The 24,206-nt window shown below is 33.7% G+C and overlaps 1 protein-coding gene across 7 annotated transcripts in view; it reads left to right on the forward strand.

Moving 5' to 3' along the window:
• Positions 1-984: 984 nt before the first annotated feature.
• Positions 985-24,206, forward strand: part of unc-13-4A (BAI1 associated protein 3) — a 152,981-nt gene continuing 129,759 nt past the window's right edge. For 3 of the 7 annotated variants that reach the window (XM_076529355.1, XM_076529358.1, XM_076529353.1), the window contains exon 1: positions 986-1,263. The gene's annotated coding sequence lies outside the window, so the exon portion shown is untranslated. Of the gene's footprint in view, positions 1,264-24,206 lie in introns of all 7 variants that reach the window. The other 4 variants (XM_076529352.1, XM_076529354.1, XM_076529356.1 and 1 more) reach the window with 2 other exon arrangements.

A 24,206-nucleotide genomic window follows, 5' to 3' on the forward strand; every position in this document is an offset into this window, starting at 1 on the left:
GACATGGAAATTTATGAATGAACAAATTCGCAAGTTTGGAATTCCCAAGCTCATTCAGAGCTAATTTTCAGATTCCCAAGTTTACCTATTAAATGATCCAAAACCAAACGCAAGTTCCTCCACCCTAGCTTCCTACTTCGATTCGAACCGCAATTAACTCGCAGCATTCACAGAGTAAATCATAACATAGAGAATAAATGTTCCGAATAGTGACCTTGATATATTTCAAGTTCAAGAAGATCACCAGAATAAGATCCGATCAAAGGATTTTTTCCAACGCGCTCTCGCTGCGATCGTTCGACCATATGGTCGCCGCAGGAAAGAAGTCACTCCAACGATAGTCTAAAGCGCACACTAGTTTTTATCCTTGATTCCTAAACTTCTGAAATCGAAAACAGTAGGTAGAGTTAACGTTCCCATGGGTATCGCGATAAAACATCGGTTCCACGTTTGTCCACACCTCAGTTCGGTGTGAACGCGCCTATAGACGCACAGGCAGGCCAGCAGGTACAGGCCAGGCTTGCCAGGAGCGTAGGTGAGCTGAAATAGATCGATGGACGTGGTGCGCACGCAAGTACCTCCGGTTGTAACCCCTGCAGGGGGTAGGGATACCCCATGCTCCTGGGTAGGGTTGTCCAGAGGAGGGAGCGAGAAGGACAAGCAGAGGAAGGAAGTCCGACGGCAAAAGAGACAGACAGAAGCAGGAAGAGGGCAAAGCGAAAAAGTGGAGTCAGAAGTAGCTGCGGGAAAGGAAACAATCGGACAATCGAAAGAATGATAAATGGCGCGAAGGTGGCGTCGGGGAGGCTCGAGCACGCGGTAAAAACAAAAGCTCGTGACACGGGGGAACATCGCGAAATTTCAGGGAAAAACGCAACGAGTTGGGGGTTGATCGAGAGAGACGCGACTCGAAGCGGGAGCGAAGAGGGTTGGCTGCGATCGGAGCGGGATGGAAAAGGGACCAATATGGTGGGGGAACAACAGGGTGGGATGAAAAGAGAACGAGAAAGGAAGACAGAGAAAGACGGGCACGCGACGGCATCTCACCTGTTTGCGAACCCGCCAGTCTAGTTTACGCGCCCGGTCATCCGCCGGCTCTACAAGTGGCCATTTCATCGCGATCGTTTCAACCCTCGTTTCTTCGCGTACCAAGTATCTTTTTTTCGTACTCGTTGACGTGTATCCACTTCACGTTCCTCTCGCACTGTCAACTGGATTTGCCTGAGTAAAAGTCCGAAGGATCTCCCGCTTCCGACGGAAACTGTGAGTAACACGGGTCACCGTACTTTCCGACTTCGTGGGACGTTGATCGTTTAAATCTTTGTGGATCATTTTTCAAGTGTAACGATCGTTGCGTTAGTATTTATTTCATGCAAATATTTAATCCTGCGGTGTTAAAAGAAAGATTGTTTCACATTTAGAGATCTTTGTGCGAACTTCAATTCGATCTGAATAAATTGTAAAAATCTAATATAACTGTGCGTCACGAGTATGCGTTATAGTGTGATTTAATTGGACAACGCATGTTATAGATTATATGTTGACGCTTATTGAGGAAACTGTATGGTTTAGTGAGGGGAAGTATTTGTAGATTTTTGGTGGAATTTGAGTTTTCATACGCAACAGATTGTTTTAACTCTGTTAGGTATGTGGCACTCGTGACGCGCAATAGGGTTCAAATGTGAACTTGAGTTTTATTTTAACCAAGATTTAGTGACTTAGTATTAATGTATCCTTATTTTTGGTGGAACTTGAAATTCGTATGCAACAGATTGTTTTTAACTCCGTATAGTGTACTCGTGATGCGTGTCATAGTTCAAATGTGATAAACTTTATTTTCAATTTTGGAAGAATGCGTTCATTATTAAAAAGAATTTCGAATTTAATTCTGACTGATTCTGTGAGTTTAATTCTACTAGACTTTCAGCTTTAATTTTATCATTTGTCCAATCAGAAAACTGAATGCAAAATATGCTTTATGTTTCTACTTCCTCTGTCGTAACACTGCAGTAACGGATTAGCTCTGATTAAAGCATCTACAGACGAAACTGTAGATTATGTTTTAATACAAAGATTGAGATTTAATGTACAATTGATATATGAGGTTAATTTTACAAAGTACATTAAGTTCACTTAAAAATAAAATTTAATTGCAAATTAAATTATAGGTAAAAGGTATACGAATCATATTTATGTGTCTATATTAAAATAAAAATTCTAAAAGAACCTTCCATTAATTATAGTATCACAATAAATGTCACCTGAATAATCACTCAGCGATTAACTTCGTTATCAATCCAGTTTATAAATGTTTTAAGAAATCTTTTTCATGAGATAATATAATTAATCGATACAAGTGAATATTTGTCATCTTAATTTATATTACCTTTGTAACGTGTATAACAAACTGAACATGTGGTTTAAAAAAATTCGCACAAAGAACAATGAATTTTCAAGAATAAAGTTGTCTAGTCACACTGTGACAGAGGACCATAAAGGGTTAATCGAGACTAACTTTATGATACGACCCTTTGGGTCACATTTTTCTTTTCCTCCGCAATTTAACTTTGTCTAGGTTTTTCTACGTTTTCTACCTGGTGCCAAATGCATTCGAATTTTTCTCTTCCTCTACAGCCACACTTTGTCTAGCTTTGTCCTTACATTTTCTACAGGAAGTATATTTCAAATATTCTTCATGATAAAGTGATTTTAAAAATTGACTATACGTTTCACAAAGTTACTTCACGAGTGAGAATGCAATTTTTTTGAAACAATAAAAACATGTTATCTCGTAGATAAATCGTTGTTAACATTCAATATTAAAAAAGTTCTACTTCATAAAATGTGAATTTTTATGAATTTTTATATTGACTACTGTCGCGATAAACTGGTATTATAATCAAATTAGATTTAATCTATATTTACGTCACTATTCGTTAAAATCATCACTTCTCTTTCGTTTGAAATTTTCAATTAGTTTTAATAAAATATTTATTATTTCATATGTACAATATGAACGGATGAATAAATAATCCATGTCATGATCATCGGCCATTTAAATATTCACCAAATCTACAGTTTCACTTTTCGCATTTATGTTCCTCTTGTCAACATTTCCAATTATATATCTCTTTGTTGCTCACCGTTTTCGATGAACTGGCTAAACAAATTATTGCAAATTATTGCTGAAATTCAGATTATAACTTAACCTCTTCAAATATATTGACACATATATTTTAGCTTATTCTATGTTTAACAATAAATAACCAATATATGTGGTTTTTTCTCACATACTAATTCTTGTGGAATCATTTTAATTCAACGTAATTTTTATCAATTTAAAACGAATAAAAAATTACATAAAAGAATTCGATTTTCTAACCTTAAAAGATTGTTCTTGATGAGGTTAAATGTTGTTATAGAGTTGTCTACTTTAATAAATCACAAATAACAAAAATCTCTTCTGATAAATAAAATTATTCTTTATTGAGAATATAGGTGTTTATCATTATATGTTTTGTCCAATAAAATTGCGAGCCTCGACGTATGAAATATTATCATTACACAAAATGGTTATACCCTCTCGCTCGTTTCAGGGAAGATTATTATCCTTACGAGGTTTAAACTTGAAAATATGCCTTTAATACGCTTTACGACCAGTGTTTACGATCTTTTACGTTTATATCTTGTTCAGGTTATATTTTCACTTACTTTCGAACGCTCTTCTTTCGTTGAATGCGAGAGGTGAAGCGAGCCAAACAAAAATCGAAGGACCAACAGACGCGAGTACTGCGTTTTAGCGAATAAAAAAAGGGGTAATCAGGCAAAAAGGTGGCGAAGGTAATCGCGTGCGTGAATTTTTCCAAGAGAAAATTCCAATGGTCGAACCCCGGATTTCGAAGGTCTTCGTAATTTTAGAGCTCGGATATTCGTCTTTTTTAAATAAACTGCACCCGGTTCGATAGGCTTTTGTTTGTTGCTTCGAATATTTTGTGTCCTTGTTTTCCATACAGTGACGTAAACGTTCTGTCGAACGTGTTTCGTATAAAATACACCTGTTCGATGAAAATCCGTTTAACGCTGCAAACAATTGTTGGAAAATTGCGAGCGAAGTTCAGTTCTTTTTTGAAACGGCTACGGACAGTTTCGCGCTTGAAACATGTTCAAGAGGATTAATTAAAGCTTTCGGAATGAGCGAATATAGAGACCCCTTATTTCTATAAAATTATTGTTTATAACACATGCGATAGTATTTTAATTATAATGCACCTTTTTGTTATATCCTCTGTTAATTTACTTTTTTAATGCAACTTTCGGAGTGATATGTACACGTTGATGTGTGTAAAATTTGCGCCATTAAAGTTTTATTTCAATTTTATAACAATTCGTTTGTTTTTATTTTGCTGCTCCGCAATATTTTGTCTCGTTTTTAGTTTAAACTTAAATGTTTAATATGCAATACTTGTTCCTTCTGCAACAGGTTTTGTATTTTTTTCTAAATTAAACTCATGAGTTTTCAAGTTAAAACAGCGTCAAGTTTATTTTTTATGGATTCATGTTACAATGCAATACTGTTCACAAGTACATCTCTGCAAGCATTCTTATACATACAAGTTTGCTTAAAAACTCATCAACCAGAGATCACGTATGTAGTTTTTGTGTATTATAAATTCTTTCAAGATTAATAAAATTATTACAGATTTAAAACGAGCAAAACATAATTACATCAAAGGAGCGAGTCACTTTGTTTCCTAACCTCAAAAGATCTTCGAAGAGGTTAAAAGAATGTCGCAGAGAATCCTAAATTCTGTAGACTTATTTGTAGAACAGAAAGCCAATTTAAACATCAATATTTGAAACATGAAATTTCCGAAAATTAAATTCGTTTTCAATTACCCTTGCTGCAATAATTCCGTATTTTCGTCGAACCTATCGAATCGATGTTAATTTATTAAAATAGTTTGAAAATTCGAACAAGCGGTACGAAGTTGGAAACAGTGCGGAAGGATTAAATCTTCAGGTTTTGTGTGGCGATTCATCAAACTTTCGAACATAAACAGAAGAGGATATTAATAGATGCAGAACGACGTGGAGAGGGAGCTTCGACGATGACTTATCGTCGAACGAAGCGAATAAATTTAAGTGTCGGACTTTGATTCATCGCGAGGCAAACAATTCCTTCGGGACTTTCTCATCGGTGTAACTTCTTTCCCTGAGGAATGTCGATTTGCTACGGATCCTTACGCTCGTTCTTTTCTTCGCGAACAGTATTTATTTTCCGCACAATACTTCCCTTCGCATCGACTTATCGGGGATCAAACCGAAGGGTTACAATTCAACTCATTTGATAAATGAATATTCGCTCTTTATTTATTATCGTTTGCCTTTTGTTCAGTTTCAAATTAACCCGGTTAATCGATTCGTATTAAGCTTCCCGTGGACAATGACCACGGTTCATTTAGAAATTATTAACGCTTTGATCTCGCATACCTGATTTTGATATTTAACCCTCTGCAATTCCATTCTTCTAGTTTATCATCAAAATTCGTGTTTAAGCGAACTGCCAACGACATTGATTTCTTTTGCAGTATGGGATCACAAAAGAAATACGATAACAGATTTTGCAATTCATTGCTAGAATTATTCAACAAATTATTAAATATATTATCAAACGAATTGTTCTTCGTGAATAATTCTGTGAAATATTTGAACCTTGTAAGAACAAAGTTTTATCCAGCTCAAACCTTAACAAACTTTCTAGTTTAACCCCTTAACCTATAATTTTCTCGGCAGTTGCGTCAATCATAACTAATATTGCAATGCTAAGATACACAGTACGTCGGAAAAATAACGGAACTTTTTAAATAAAAACAAAGAATTATTTTGCCAAAATTAATTTTGGTATTCAAAATACATCCGCATCAACACACCGCTGGGTTCACACGACGTTAACATAGATTTTTTAATGTAGTTTTGCGGAATCGCTTCAAACACCCTTGTCACAGTTGCTTGGACTGTTTTGGAAAAAGGAAGTAATCATACGGAGATAAGTCAGGCAGAATTTGGAGGACGTTGGACTTGTTTTTTCGCAAAAAATTCACGAACAGAGACAGTTCTGTCTCATGGTGCGTTATCATGCAACAGAAACCAACTTCCCGGCGCTCGATATTCGGGCCTCACACGAACGATCCTCTTCCATAAATGTTCCACAACACCCAGATAATATTCGCCATTAACATTTTGTCCCTGTGGAACGAATTCCCGAAGTAGAATTCCTTTAGAATCGTAAAAGCAAATTAACATTGTCTTCTCTCGGGACTTCTGGAATCGCAATTTTTTTGATTTTGGAGAGCGTGGAGATTTCCACGTAGCACTTTGGCGCTTTGTTCGAGGCTCATACTTGAAGCACCAAGTCTCATCACTAGTTACAATTGTTAAATAATCAGAATTATGGAAAATAACAAAACTAATAATACACTTTTGAACACGAACAAATTATTTAATATAAAACACAAACAACAAACATTTTAACTTAAAGATTAACCATTTAAACAGGGATTACTTTTACTTCAAATAAAACATCACGAACGCTTACATTTTCATAACGACAAGACGGAAGTACAATATTCAATTATTCTGTTTCTAATATTCAATTATTCTGTTACTAACATCGCACATCATTTCTAATACTGTAAGATGTCGCTATATGCTAAATTTATTAATAATTTAACAACAATTGATTCTAGGAATGTACAGTTTCGTCTAGCTTTGATAAAATCCTCGCAATATTCAACGCGAGCAATTTGTTGCTTGCCCGTGATTTTGTGACACGGTGACGAAAGGTTCTGCCGCATTAAACGTTATAAGTTTACAATTCGTTGCTCGATTCCAGTAATGATTGTTTTGTAGGGGAGGTATACTTTCCGATAACGTGTTTTAATAAATGGCATTAATTTTTCTTAAATTTAAAAAGTTCCGTCACTTTTTACATACTGTGTAAATTAACAAACTTGACATGTTAAGTTTGCATTTAATCTTCAATTGTATACACTGCAGTCCATTTTGCACTCAAAATTTAGTCCTCGTGTAAATACGATTTAGGTCCGTCTTTGAACCCTAACGAGTGTAACTCAAGGAATGTGTCATCAAATGACTTAATATTAAAAATATAAAGCAGTACAAACGTTCCCAATTTCGTCGCACACTCGAAAAGCACTGCAAACTGTTCATTTTACAAGAAACTAGAAAAACGACTGTCCAAAAGAATACGATCCAATTTGTCTGAAAGGGAACAATGGCCTCCTCCGCGCAACCGGCAGACACTTTAACAATGGCGAGTCAATTTCTGGCGAAAAAGCAGGTTGCAACGATCTTGCATCCTTCCTATTTGCCAGCTGTTACTGCAAAGTTAAATTTCCAACGAGAGGAAGAAGATGCAGCGTTTCAGGAATTTCAAAGATTTTTCTAACGCGTATCAGACTGGAACTCGGGGTAACAGGTGCAGTTCGGTGTAGATAAGGCGAGATCGTAAATTAGACCATTAAGAAGCGGCACTGATTAATGCCGAGGCGCTCAGTAACGTATGTTGTTCCTCAACGCGACGGCATCAATCGGTGCTAATACTATTTCGCGATCGGCTTTCGTGTTTTGTCACGGTCCAACGGTTTTACGACCTCGCTAAATCTCGCTGCTTCTGGTATACGCGCACTGAGTCGGACACGATGGTGTTAAAAAATTACGAGCTCATTCGGTGAAATTTATGTATGCTAAAATGGTACTGCATGAATTATTCGGAAAATTTTACTGTGTTTGCATCAGATTAGTCTATACATTTACATGTATTAATATAAATAATAATAATTACTCAAAGTTAATTTCTACATTTCTTAATACGAGGTGCGATCATTAAGTTCTGGGATTGTGTCTGCTGTGACCAAACGGATCACACGATTGACTTGCGCTCGCAGGACATATGAATAATAATCTTCGAGACATATGACACGAAGTTTGAAAGCGATATCTTCATTGAATCCTGTGTTATACAAGTTTATGGTAGCATACGCACGTTCTCCTTTGCGAAATCACAATGGACTCCAAATTGGAACAGAGGGACAAAAAAAAGAAACATGGAAAATTGTCGTCCTTCCTCACCCTCCGTATTCATCAGATTTGGAACCCTGTTATTTCTTTTTGTTTCCCAAAATGAAATTAAAGCTCAAGGGTCGCTGATTTGACACGGTGGACGAGATTCAACGCGAATCGCAGCAGGTGCTTGACACGCTTCGACAAGAAGACTTCTAGGAAGCTTTCCAAAAATGGCAGAGGCGCTGCTCAAGGGGTGTACTTTGAAGGGGACAGTAGCCAAATTTGAAACAGGTTTATCTGCATATACGGGACCAGTCCCGGAACTTAATGATCGCACCTCGTATATGTATTTGTTCGAACGTGCTGTTGAAAAATTAAGAGGTAAATCATAGAAATTCATATACGCAAAATTTATGATACTGGGTGAATTGTTCAAAAAATTTTTCAGACGTGCTTTGTATCAGATTAGTCCACTTTATGTGTACTAATATGTGTAAATAATAGTAATTACACAAGATTAATTTCTGTATTTATTAATATACTTCAACGTTGTAAACAACTTGTAAAAAAGTAAGTTATTTAAAAATTCACCAGCTTTTGTTTTTATAAGACCTGTAAATATGTGAATAAATACTTTGATCAAAGTTAAATACACCGCTATTTAAATAGCTCTGTATAATAGCCAGTTCAATAGTGTTTTGATGCATTTTATAATTTCACGGACTGTTCGTTCACCTTCTGTTATAAAATTTCATATATTCATAAAATATTTCCAGCGTTTTCAATATTTCAAGGAATCAATATGTTTCATTATCGCAACGTTTGTCGACAAACAAAACAATTTAAATGTATTAAATGTATTATATTTTAACACTTGCATGGAGTCAATTTTATACGAACAAATGATACCTTTTAAAATGAAACATTTCGAATTTCCAAACGAGGAAAAATAAATTGTTTTTGCTTTATTTATAATCATTCATTTATCGAGCTTAAATAGTAAAACAAAAACGATTAAGACAATTGCAGTGAAAAGTAACATACACTGTATGTTAATTTGTGGAATTATTGATTTTCTGTTGAAAATCATTTATTGAAACGATTGCTGCTGAAAATAATTTGTTGAAATAATTTCTGCTAAAAGTAATTTGTTGAAATAATTTCTGCTAAAAGTAATTTGTTGAAAAAATTGCTGTCCAAAATAATTTGTCTCAATTATTCAAAATGTGAAAATAGAAACGTAAAATATAAAATGTACTATAAATTAAAAATGTGATGCACTAAAATCCCCAATTAAAATTGTGCAAATCAAAGATTTCACAAGACATATGATAGTGAAGATTTCTAATTAAAGTAGTTGCGTTGGTAATTGAATTTTCGAAAGAGATTCCCAGTAAAATTGAAACGAACTCCCAGGTGAATGTAGGACGATACCATGCTCATAGAACCATGTGTGGGATTAGACTAAATTCTGTCATTCACATCCGCGGGTAAACGAAAATGCTAATTGAGGGCTTTTTGGTTATCTCGTAATTATTTCGAGGTTTGGTCTGGAAATATCCTTCCTCGATGTAATTTCCATGAAAACGTTTCCAGTGTGACATAACAACAGTGATTTAACCTGAATTTATTTGTTGGTTTGCTTCTCCCTTTCGGTAGTCGTTTAAATACCAGCTTTAATTAAACCTTCGTCCGCGATTCAGAAAAATTTTCAGAAGTCGCTCGAGACTTCTTAATCGAAAAATCTGCTTTCGGATTCGTTAGTGGTTTTGGGAATTTCTTGGGAAGGCAGTCAAGAATTTTGTGAAAATACTGCACAATGGATTTTACAATTTTTATTTTTATTTGACGATTATGTGGGTAGTCATTATGCAGTGGTTGTTGAATTATTCATTTATTTAGATTGCCAGGAATAAATACAGTTTATATATATAGTGATAATTAAAACGAAATAGGTAAACAAAAATAGAAACGTAATATGAAGATAATAAAATACAAGCAATAATAAAATATAATAAATATAATAAAATATGCAAGTACATTAATTAATCCTAACATGAATTATACAAAGTATGAAAATAATCTCAGCAACGTAATATAAACATCAAATATTCAATTTTTGAAAATTTCTAGATAATATGTATAATATATGTAAGTTATCTTCGTGTCATTTAAATTTTCATCCATTTGTTTATTTATAGCACTTAATCTCTTTCATTGTATAAAATATTGATACGAATCCTTTTGAATTTTGCTCGAAGAGAGATAATTCTCTTACCTTTCATCAGAATTGAAATAATGAATGCTCTGTAATTAATATCTGTAACTAATGAACATCGGATATTGAATTACGTAATAATTAGTGGCAATTAGTTATGGTTACGTCATTAATGTTCATTGTTAATCCTGTTAAATACAAATAGGAAAGGTTTTGATGTATTTGGAATTAGTAATATTAATGAAATTAACAATTATTTTGACATTTTAACTTTCGTTGTTCGATTATATTAAGTTCGTGACGTGAATCACGTCGACGTGTCAAATAATGGTTTAACTAATTTGTTGAATATGATATATTTTTAGAATTCATGGTAATTTATCGAATATGGTATGTTTTTAATATTCATGGTTCAAGCTAGAAAATAATAAGTCTATTATATTTTTTGTATAATTTGAATTCGTGCAATTATTGAGTAGACACTATCTGTAATTTATAATTTGAAGAAAACTTGTGTCAATTTGAAAAAAAATTAGTCAATATTTAATTACAAAATGGCAAATTTGAAAATTTTCAACTTGAGAAAATTAAGAAAACTTGAAAGTTACAATTTAGTAATAGAAATGTTCTATAAAAATTTAATCATCAATTAAGATTTATAACAGAGAAATTACATTCCAATGAACAATTCAAGAAATCGCAGTCGAAGATTAATTTTCCTTTATACAAGAGTCAAAAAATAAATTTTAATTTTTAATCAGATTCAAGTTCTTAACTTTTACTCGACTTTAAATCCTCAATCGTTCATAAAAAATCTGCAATGAAAATTGACTTTAATTATTTCACTTAACAGATATAATTTTCAATAACAGTTCAATTAATCATTTATATTTTAACTCTCAATCAAAAAATATTCAATCATTACTTATAATTTAATCATTCAGTGAATTTAATTACTCAGTACAATCGTTCAATTACTTAATTTACGATCATTTAATTTAATTATTTAACTTAATCATTCAAGCATGTAATTACTTAAATTGATCGTTCAGTTTTCAATCGTTATAACTGCCTCGAGGTAAATAAAAAATGTCAAACTCTTGTAATGACCGCACAACATGCAATTGCCTTATCGCGCTATGTACAGCAACAGTTTAAAACCAGATCAATTAAAAATCACGGAAAAACGCGCATATTTTGTTGATCGGAGAGCCACGCAGAAACGAAATTTTCAGAAAAACACGAAATCCAGACATCTCTTCTCTGCGAAATCGATTCACGTGTGATGGAAAACTCGTGAAACAGAGAAAAAAAAAGGAAATGAACGTTTGAAAATCGTCGAACTGTTTCCGAACATTTTATTTTTGCTACGGCGAGTGAAGTATTAACCAGCTGCTGCCAATGTGGAATCCTATAAAGAACGCGAACGAAAACGTGGAAAGGTATGAGCGATAAAAGTAAAATAAAGGAAGCTTCTTTCGATAAAAATTGCCGTGAACGGGCCGGTTGCCGATTTGTCCGAGTAACGATGGCCGGTGCTTAATATCGAAACCACGACGCCGTGCGATTTCCAATACCCGGCCGTCGAAATCGATGCAAATGAACCGTTTATTGGGAAAAATATGCCGAACAATAGAAAGGGCGAAGGGCAACCGAGAAACAGGATAGCACGTAATCACTGGGCTGTCTGTTCATGTTTCTTCGATAAAAATTACTTATTATGCGAGAAATTGCTGTTCTCGATCGCTCGGAAAACAACGAGCTCGTAAACCATTTGTTACAGCAGCTTCTTCAAATTATGGTCATTCATGGCTGTATAACGTCGTTAAACTCGCGATTGAAGTCATTTATTTCTTATACGGTGGTTTTTCTTAGTCCGTTTTTATAAAGATTGCAAAGTTTATTTGGATGAAATTTTGCTTTCAAACTGATCTTCACGAACATGAATAACATGTTATTGTATGATGTATTAAATCAAAATGATTTCATGTATTGAGAGTCTTTTTGATGGATTTAGTACATCAGGACATACTTTTTATTATAATAAAATAATATTTGAATTGTAATTATCTAACGAATTAAACGCGATATCGATGCTTCAGAACGTTTATAAGAAACAATGCGTTTTAAAATCTGGCGATTTCCAATCTCCGTGATTCCCCATTCACCGTACATCAAAGACAGCAAAGAGCGAGCGAAGATAAAACGGAGCTATTTTAATTTACCATTTTCTTTGGCGTTTGCACAAGACACGTCTGATCAAGCGTTGACTCGTTCCACTGGATCGCGGTGATATCCCGAGCGGTTCCGTCGCGATAACATGCCATGACATGGAACAAACGTAGAACAGGAAAGAGGAATTTTTCAAGAGACGGCAAATGGAAAACGTTTATTCGCAGACCATGGCAACGAGAGTGCATCGGACATCGGCATCCGGGATGCTAAAACTAATTTCCAACGTCGGCTTGTTGTAACGCGTTCTACAATAAAAAAGCCTCCACCAAAGCCTTACGGAATGATAAATTGTTCGTAACTAAATCTCAGCGCTTCCACGATAATTGAGTTTGTTGTCCGATAGTTTTATACCGGCTGTCTCGCTTAAGGGACCGGACGAATTAAACCAAATTACATTCCTTGTTATACTTTGACGAGTCTGACGCGTGCACTTGGACTTCTACTGTGATTTTACTCAAATTTTTAGTGCGCTTCAGCTTGGAGTTCTGGTCCAATTATAATTTGCATAGTCAATTGTATTATTACAAACTGTCATAACGTTTCAACTTTCTTTACATTACTGAAGCTCTGATTAGTTCTAAGAAACTTGACGAATAAATAAATATAGGGTAAGAGGACAAAAGCAAACTGAAATAAATCTTCATTTTTATTAAACGCAAAAATAATTGAGTGGAAGTTACATGGTTTCAAAATGGAGTAACGACGAAAAGGGACTCTGACATTAATAAGAAATGCAAGTTAAATTAAATTATTAAAAGCATAAGTAACTGGTTCGAACTTACGTAGAATGTTTTAGAAACCATAATAGAAACATGCCACATTTTGTCATTTACTTTTTCCTTTGATAACAGTGGAAATAATTCAGATGTTTATTTTTGAACTCCCTGTACAACTATAATATTTTCTGTATACTAACAAGTTTGTCCTATAAGTTTGTGCAAATTGTAGTATATTTTCAAGTGAACTGTATTATAAATAGTCACATAAACTTTTGTCACTTATTTTTTCCTATTCTTAATGGCAGTAAAAATAATTCAGATGCTAATTTTTGAACATCCTGTACAACTATAATATTTTTTGTATATTAACAAGTCTGTCCTATAAGTTTCTACAATTGTAGTATATTTTCAAGTGAAATATATCATAAATGAATATACATATGTATCAATTCTTGTCACTTACCTTTTCCACCGTTACCAGTAGTGAAAATAATTTAGACGTTCAATTTGAGACATGCTGTATCTAAAAATTTTCCCTAATAAATCACATTCTACCTTTCTAAATTTGCAATTAAATAAATGACATCATAAACAAATATACGCATAAATATTTGTATGAATTTTGTATAATTATATCTCCGTATAATCCCAGAACTACTAATTTTCACAAAAAAGGTCGGGTAAGAAAATTTGTGATCTGTCTGAGAGTTAGGAGCCATTTCGTTTTCGGTAGGGAAATTATTTGCTTAAAAACGGGCAGAAATATTTCAAACGTTTCTGAGACATTGCGAATGGGATTTGCGAGAGGCAACCAGGGAGAACGCTCGAAAGTCTTGGAACATTAAGCAATAGCTTTCATCCATTCTTTCTGTGAAATCGTTTTCAGTGAGGTCAACGAGAGATTACGACGGCATCGGAACCGAAAGTCGAACAACGCCACGAAACTGACGATCGATCGATGACTATAAAGCCACGTACTTGTCTTTTTCTTCGCGTTTTACACGCCGTTGATACGATAAATAATTCCTCGTAATTGCTTCACACGAGGGATGTCCTCTTAATGACATTTTATGTCAGATATTGACGTCAACGCGATCTCGTTGCGAACAGACAGCACTATTCATCGATATCCACTCGATCGAACAACCCGATGAATGACGTCTCTTTAAATTGTCATTGTACAAAAAATGCTGTTGCAAAAATATTGAGTCTCGTGATTTCAAATCATTACTTGCTCTTTGAAATTAGGCAGACGTTTATTCAAGCTGTTAATTATTTATAGATTTATAGATTGGTAGATTGATAGATTCGTAGATTGTTAGATTGATAGATTGATAGATTGGTAGATTGATGGATTGATGGATTGATGGATTTATGAATTTGTAGATTTACAGATTTATAGATTCGTAGATTGTTAGATTGATAGATTGATAGATTGATAGATTGATGGATTGATGAATTGATGGATTTATAGATTTATAGATTGGTAGAATGATAGATTCGTGGATTGTTAGATTGATAGATTGGTAGATTGATGGATTGGTAGATTGATGGATTGATGGATTGATGGATTGATGGATTGATGGATTGATGGATTTATAGATTTATAGATTTATAGATTCGTAGATTGTTAGATTGATAGATTGATAGATTGATAGATTGATAGATTGATAGATTGATAGATTGTTGAATTGATGGATTGATAGATTGATAGATTGATAGTTTGATAGATTGATGGATTGTTGAATTGATGGATTTATAGATTTATAGATTGGTAGATTGATAGATTCGTGGATTGTTAGATTGATAGATTGGTAGATTGATGGATTGATGGATTGGTAGATTGATGGATTTATAGATTTATAGATTTATAGGTTAAGTTAAACAGTAAATAAGTTATTTATTTAGTTTAACTTTATTGAAATTATTTTTAATTGTTCAAATGATTTAAATTGTTTACAATAAGTTTCAGTAAGTTTAGTTAGTCTCTATCTGTAAAAGTATTAGTATTTCTGTGGAAAAATAGAATTAACATAACCTCAAAGACAGTTTAAAGCTACAGGATCTGAAATAATTAAATTCTTCATCTAATTGAGGGCTAATTAACAGCTGAACCCTGACTTTCAACGAAAGTGCCTTCCATTAAGAATTAAATAATAATTGTTTACCGAATGATTTAATAACTCTCTATTCATCGTAGATTGTTCAAGCGTAAACTTCCGCAGCATAAACGTTCACTTTTCAACTTATTCTACAATACACAATGCAGTAAAAGATTAGTGTATATTTAATGTATAATTAGTTTATTGAAATGTATATTTGTATTATAATGTATAATTAAAGTATACTCAATGTATTAAAATATATACTTTAAATTCAAGGACAACAGTAGAAATATGGAGATACAAGCTGTGACAATGTACATTTCAAGTTTCTTTTGATAAATCGGATATTCGAAATGCGATAAATGTAGAGGTGACAGAAGGAGGAGATGGAACGAGTCACTATGCTATTTGCAACATTGTAAATCGAATGGAGACGTGTTCTCGCCCGAAGCAACCCTTTCTCACGCCATTGATAACGAACATTTGTCTGTCTCACTAGTCGCATTTGTACCTGTAATAGAGAACGTTATTTGACAAGGACATCTTTTCCGTCATTTCCCGAAAATTTGCATCGAAATAGTATACAGACTCATAAATAAAGTATCTTCGCTTCTTGCATCTTATTTAGACATTTCACTAATTATTAGTTAAATGATATGTCTGCAATGTTGTATGGACACATTTGAAGAAATGTTACAGTGTTGAAAATTCGAACATAAAACAGTTTTATTTTTAGTAAAATTATTTTAGAGTATCATTCTTGTTAGGTTAAGTATTCGGTATTATTTTGTATAACTTTAATTGTTGTTATCATTGTATAGAATTTTAATTACAGATGTAATTTAATAATTGTCACAATTATATTTATTTAATTATTTATTATTTACTTAATGATTGTGAATTATTACAAACGATTATAGTTGCTCTTATTTAATCTAAGTTATTCATTTAATATAAACTATTTAGTATAATTACAATTGCAATTTTATTAATCAAGCATAAATTATCAAACGCAATTAGAGATCTATTAGTCAAATATAAATTATTAAATGCATGTACCATAAAGAGAATTCACTATTTCCATAAAAAAGTATCACTTCAATTTAATTATCAGAGTGTAATTTTAATCAAACTTTAATAATAATTATTTGAATAAGAAATTTCAATTTTGTTCACGATTAATCTTCCAAGTTCTGTCAGAAGATTTTATTGACACTGATTACCTCACGGATCTTATTACTCGGACCCGAAGATATTACCCTGACCTGAAGACAATATTACCCTAATCTGAAGACAATGTTCCCCTAACCCGAAGACAATATTACTCTAACCTCTAATTTGAAGGTCCCCGTTTAATGTAAATATCTTAATCACGAATTTACGTTCGGGCTACACATTTAATTTCATCAACGAAATTGGTTAAAGTTAGATTGCAGCTTTTTATTATTCTTCATATTATAACAAATTAGTAAAATCAAGTGTGTGTCATATCGATTGAGCACTCTAACTTTTAATTAACCGAGTCGCATTTCCCTCGCCACTCCCACTTAAACTTTTGTTACTAGCTGTATAATTCATGCTACTATGTTCAACCTCCTTTCTACTTTTACCATCAATTACTCGACCTCTTATGTAGCTTTAGAATCAAAGTGTGTCGCGAAGACGATCGTTAAGCGCCGTTTATGGTGAACCATTAGCACTCGAACTTATCGTGACCCCTCAGCGATTTCAATCTTTCTGATAGGAGAGTTGAAGTTAGGAGAAGATTACACGGTATCGGTCAAAGCTGGTTCTTATTTTTAATGGTAGTTCACTTTGCTGGTAGATGGACGAACAAATACATTACATTCTCAAACAATGTATTCTGAAATGGCTAGCTTTGAAGAGGCAAGAAGAAATGTAGTTTTTGTAGAGAAAGATGGTCAAGGTGGAAGAAAATGCCGATAGGTGATTTTTGGGTATTTTTAGGGATTTGCAGAGTTGGGAGAGTTTAGAAATTGGGGTTATTGTGATATGTGGGGATCTTTGAGTTTAGCGACTGTGGTGATTGGGAAATTTAGGAATTTGGGGATTTGAGGATTTGGGATTTGGGAATTGGGGATTTGGGAATTGGGGATTTGGGAATTGGGGATTTGGGAATTGGGGATTTGGGAATTGGGGATTTGGGAATTGGGGATTTGGGAATTGGGGACTTGGGAATTAAGGATTTGGGAATTGGGGATTTGGGAATTGGGGACTTGGGAATTGGGGACTTGGAAATTGGGGACTTGGGAATTGGGGATTTGAGAATTGGGGATTTGGGAATTGGAGACTTGGGAGTTGGGGACTTGGGAATTGGGGAATTGGGGATTTGGGAATTGGAGACTTGGGAATTGGGGACTTGGGAATTGGGGACTTGGGAATTGGGGACTTAGGAATTGGGGACTTGGGAATTTGGGATTTGGGAATTGGGGATTTGGGAATTATGGATTTGGGAATTGGGGATTTGGGAATTGGAGACTTGGGAATTGGGGACTTGGGAATTGGGGACTTGGGAATTGGGGACTTGGGAATTGGGGACTTGGGAATTGGGGATTTGGGAATTGGGGATTTTGGAATTGGAGATTTGGTATTTGTGGATTTTGGAATTGGGGATTTTGGAATTGGGGATTTGGGAATTGGGGATTTTGGAATTGGGGATTTTGGAATTGGGATTTGGGAATTGGGGACTTGGGAATTTCGAATTTGGGAATTGGGGATTTAGGAATTAGGAAGTTTGGAATTGGGGATTTGGGAATTGGGGATTTTGGAATTGGGAATTTTGGAATTAGGAATTTTGGAATTGGGGATTTGGGAATTCCGGATTTGGGATTTGGGATTTGGGAATTGGGGATTTGGGAATTGGGGACTTGGGAATTTCGAATTTGGGAATTGGGGATTTAGGAATTAGGAAGTTTGGAATTGGGGATTTGGTATTTGGGGATTTTGGAATTGGGAATTTTGGAATTGGGGATTTTGGAATTGGGGATTTTGGAATTGGGGATTTTGGAATTGGGGATTTGGGAACTGGGGATTTGGTATTTGGGATTTGGGAATTGGGGATTTGGGAATTGGGGATTTGGGAATTGGGGATTTGGTATTTGGGATTTGGGAATTGGGGATTTGGGAATTGAGGATTTGTGAATTGAAGACATTAAGGATTTGGTGATTTAGGAATTTACAAATTTACGAATTTGGGTATTTAAGGTTTTGGAGATTTATGAATTCTCTGAACATTGGGAAATTTGAAAATTGGTGACGTTAAACATATGGTGACTTAGAAATTTAGTAATTTAGGAATTTGGATATTTAAGGATTTGGAAATTCATAAATTTTTTTTTTTTTATATAGTGGTTTAAAGTCGTATCAACTACCTAGGTTATTAGCGACTGTTGACCAGTTTAGGGGGATAGGGTTATGGTCGGAAGTGGATGATCTGACCTCACTTTTTTACAGTTGGCTGAGGATTCCTATAGTTTTGCAGAATTTTAATAATGAATCTTGGTATGATGTTGATGTGGCTGCTTCAGTGAGGTTGGTCGTGATGTTCAGTCTTCTTCTGGCGTCGTTATAGGAAATTCATAAATTTGTTGACTTGAAGATTTGTCTATTCGGATATTTCAAATATCTAGGAACTTTGCAAATATGAAAACTTATCATTTTAAACTTTGAAAATATAAAAATATAATCATCTGAACTACTAAATATAAAAATTGAAATACTTGAAACTTCCAAACAAAATAATTTCAATAATCGTAACTTCAAAAATACAAAAATGTGTATATTTGAAACTTCAAAGACACAAAAATCGTCTTTACAAACGTGTTCTCGTGCAAAGGAAGTGTACATTACACCCCAGAGTACAACTTACCCCTACGGTTCTCAGTCGTTTCTGTCGTGAAATTTTTCTGGTTCAGTCTACCAGGGGGTCACGAATACAGCCATGTTAATCGGGCATGAACGTGACTGCGAAAGAAATCCCTTTTATTCTCCCTTAATTCATCCCGCGGGCAACGACGAGATTACCCTACCTCCGAACTCATTATTCCCTGCTGCACACTAAGTTTCACCATTTTCCGGGGGAATTAATCAATTAGGCAGATTTACGAGAAGATTTCTTGTTTAAACGAGATACCTAGATTGGAACAAATGGTCATCGGGCATATGAGATCTTGTTATTTAGTGCTCTACTCCTTTGATTCGCCATTAATTCAATTTTTGAACAGCTTACAGTTCCTCGCTGTCGAGTTACCACGTACAAAAATTATACTTTTATGGCTATAATATTATGTTACATATGGAACATTGTTTTAGGTCATACAAAATTATTACTAAATACGTTGATAACGATATATACATAGCTTATTTTAATTCTAACTTGTTAGGAAATCGTGACTTTCTGGTGAATATTATGAATTGCCCTAACTGAACAGAAAATGTTTTTCTACATGCTTTGAGAGGTCACGTGTCACCAAACGAATTGTGAGTTTTTTTTTTTGTTACGCAGTAACAGTGAAATTTAGTCTTTGTTACGTCTCTAATACGATGAATACGACGATACGGTGAATTATCACTTCATAATGAAGTATTCTAAAGAAGAAAAGATAGACATGTTATCAGTTTATTTTGAAGCTGGGAAAAGTGCAACACATGCAGAAAGATTATACACTTCGGAATGTTAGTAAGTCATTAATTTCTCGATTCAGAAAGTGTTCTGATGCAAATGGTCGCCACATTGAACCTTTTCTGTAAATAGACATTAAAATTAAAATATCTCCTAAACTAATGATTTTTTCACATAAATGGATTAATACTTTTTTGTGAAGAATATGAAGGAGTATCAGCTGATGCAATAGAAAATATATGATTCCATTTAAAAAACATTAATGACCTTCATATGTCCTTTACACGTCCACCTACAAAAAAAATATATCACCAGCATATGCCCCTTTCAAAACCATTCAACTTCATCTGAAACATTGTTTGCTATGAGTAATAATAATGTCGCAAATCTAGATGGCAAAATGTGGTGAGCCACTCTGTATATACTTAAATTTGTTCATGTGTGAAGTTGTGCTTTAAATTGAAATATGAAATCGTTACGGTTTAGTATTTTCAGAATTTCATTTGTATATTTGATTATTTCAGAGAGATATTTAGCGAGGCAATTACCTTCATTTTTATTACATTTTTTGCGACATCAACTTTAGGATCACGTTCTCGTTGAATTTAATTTACGAGAAAAGTTTTAATTAACGTTCCTTAATCGATTTATTCGGATAGGTGAGATATTTAATTACGTAATTTCAATCTAATTATATCAAAGATCGTTGAAGAATTAGTTTTCTTTGAATTTATTGCAAATTTTATTTAAATCCACTTTGAAAGTTTTATTTCAGTTAATACATTCAATTCACATTCTCTACTTTGGACGGTGGTTACTGTTAATTGATATGTTAAAGTCAATTTATTAAGACACGTGAAATTTTAAATATTGAACTAAAACGAATTGAGAGGTGGGAATAATTCTGGAAATTCGATTTAAATTAATCTGTTCAATGAAACGTTGAGTTCAATTTTCGACTGGTGCCTCAAATGATACTTTCAACTCATGTTACGCAGTTCATTTATTCGATATTAAATTTTCAATTGACCTCGTTCGGTCAAAATGAAAGTGGTTTTTTAAATATTTCTACAATTTCTATTTAATATGTTAATACTATGAACAGTAATATCCTTCAATTTTGTCGAAATACTAAGTATACTTTCATACGATAATAAAATATGTAGAATGTTAATATATTAACACGTATAAAATATTAATATATCAAGACGTATATATACGCGATTATTTATATGAAAAAAGAGAGTCACAGCAAATCAAATAATTTTGATGTTGATGTCAGAATATTTTGAAGACAGTGAACAATATATCAGTTTAACCTCTATTCTATGTATCCATCAAATTACGCATATAAACATAAAATATGTACACATCTAATTGACACGTGCGATACGTTTATTATTTACATGAATGAATTAATACGTACACAACACCGTTAGAGCAAAACACATGTCGATACAAATGCTATAACCTAGCCCAACTCTCCCATGCGTCATTTGAACTTAACCTAATTAGTGTCTCGTAACATGCAATTTATTTAAAGTTGGCAAAAACAGTTTAACAAAGCTGGATATTGTATTAAATTCTTATATCAATTTAGTTTCATAGTCAATTTATTTGAAAATATGAGATATTAAGATATTTAATTGCGATGAAACGTTATTAAATGAGATTTATTATTTGCTACGTATCTTCCGTAATTAATTATGATTACTTACTTCTCTGCGACGAAAAATATGCGACAAAACTCGAAATACGATATAATTTATAGGATTGTTCATTAACGTTTCTCTGTGATCGTTTATTAATATAATGCATGCAGTTCGAGCGATGTTTAATCGAGGATCCATTTACAGAAGAGAAATGCTTGAACAAACGTGAAATTTAATACCTTTAGTGGAAGTCGAGCTGTTTGCTGAGCAGAGAATTGTGGCGAAGAAAATTGACGTAAAAGGACTTCATTTTTATATCGACCTCCATTTTCTTGTAATTTGACTTGAATAGTACGATATTTATTATTGAAGGTTCTGAATTTCACAGAAGTTATAATCTTCACAAACCTTTAGAAGTATACGCAAATATGTGCATTTAATTATTTAGTTCTTTAGTTTATAGAATTTGATAAATTGTTTCGTGGAATTTTATAGAAAATCTCATTGGGCCATTTGGTAATTTAAATTGTTAGGTCATAGCGAGAGGATTAGAAGACGGTACAAAATTTTAGCAATTAATTTCACGGTTTTTTGTTCTGTCTTATTTGTAGTTACAAGTCAATAGTACCCGTAGTAGCTATAAGATCCAAGGAGTCACATTCTAGCGAATATTTGCTTTGCGATAGTCACATCTGATTGTGAACCCCTTATCTTAGCAGTAGTCTTTTGTTTGCAGTTTTCTATACGTGTCGAGGTATTGAGTTTTATTACTTGCTTAGGTCACTTTGGGGAAAAGACCCGCTTCATACGTCACTCGCATTTCCATCTCCACCCGAATTTTAGCTAAACCAATAGAAAATTGGAAACTGTGTCCCTCACCAATGTCACAAAAATACGCCCACTCCGAGCTTTTGTAAAACGTAAAAATTCTTCGAAGAGACACTCTCGAGTCATCAAGTACATAGCAAAATCTAGTCGTTCGAAGTCAAATTCATTTAGATACAATCCACTTGTATTCACTTGTTGGAAATCCTAGTGATTCCACGCGTCGTTTAATCGTCACTACTGCTGACGCTGCGACGCTCATACAACAATATTCAAATGAAGACAGTTGAATAAAAATAGTTGAAATGTCCATTTTGTATTTAGTCTTGACTATGCAAATTATAATTGGATTTGAACTTGAAGCGCATTCAAAATTTGAGTGAGATCACATTGGAACTGTGAGTATCATGAATTAAAATTGGCAAAGTATGCGTTCGAATACTGTCAAAAATTGATACTGTAAGAAAATAAATAGTTGCAGTGATAATAATCAATGGTTGGTACCACAAATTTGATTTAGCGTGGAGAAATCCTGAATTCGTTGTATCCAAAGGTATAAGTACTTGCACCTACTTAGTTATTAAAACTACCTAGTTTTAATTACATTTCACCCTCAATTTACTCGAGTAATTGGAACGGATACAAAAACATTGTAATTCGCATGGTAGATAATCGTGAGTTTCCTTAAAGTCGATGATCCAACTCGAGTACAGTAGTTATGATATCAAAACTTTGAAATCGGTAAACGTTAAACTCGGCAAGTTATAACGAGGAACATGACGACTGTCGTATCACTTTGACGACACTTACGAACAGACTGAGATGAAACATGAATACTGTGACGACGCGAATTTCTGTGATAACCCCTTTTAAACTGTGCGAGCAATTATTTAAGAAGTTGTCTCAAAGCCGTGTTTAAGGCGACATCTTTCCATACCTACAACTTCGTGTCGAATTTAGCGAAACGTTAAAGCAACGCGTTACTAGGGATGAAGCATCGCATATGTTATGTATGACGTTCTGTCAAGAGGTTCATACTTTGATATTACACGGGAAGTAATAATATTTTATTCATGAATTTTATTAGCGTAGATATGGTTTTATACTCTTTAGAAGATGGAAGCTTTAAATTTTAGTTTTAGGATTTTTATTTAGATTTTTAGAAGTTTGGAACTTTTGAGTTTTACGGTTCGAGAGGTTAATTTTTAAATTTTAGTATTTAGGAATTTTTGAATATTAGAGTTTAGGAATTTTAGAATTTAGGAGTTTTAGACTTTTGAAAATTTGGAGTTTAGGAATTTAGGAGTTTAATGTATACATATATTACCTACATGTGTATTCACCTATTATAATTTCAGTACACACACACACACACACACATGTATGTAACAAAAACAACATGTATTGCACCTATAACAATAATTTCAATATAATAATTTAAATACACATATCTACATACGCGTGCATTCTACATATACATGTAAATTACACATGCAACACGTATACAATACATACATATGTATATCACACATAAATTTTACATGTAATTTACTGGAAGTTTGTACAGAACCGACTTCAAGTAGTAACCCGCTTCGAATTGCTTAAGATGGTTTAAGCAGCCGCATATACCACTTAAATTCCAGGTCAAAGGGTTAAAGTTATCCATTAATTTTGATGCTTCTAGAATAATTAAAGTACTCGACAACCTACAGAATAAGTATTTCC

The sequence above is a fragment of the Megachile rotundata genome, chromosome 3 (genome assembly GCF_050947335.1).
Source record: "Megachile rotundata isolate GNS110a chromosome 3, iyMegRotu1, whole genome shotgun sequence".
Taxonomy (NCBI): Eukaryota; Metazoa; Arthropoda; class Insecta; order Hymenoptera; family Megachilidae; genus Megachile; species Megachile rotundata.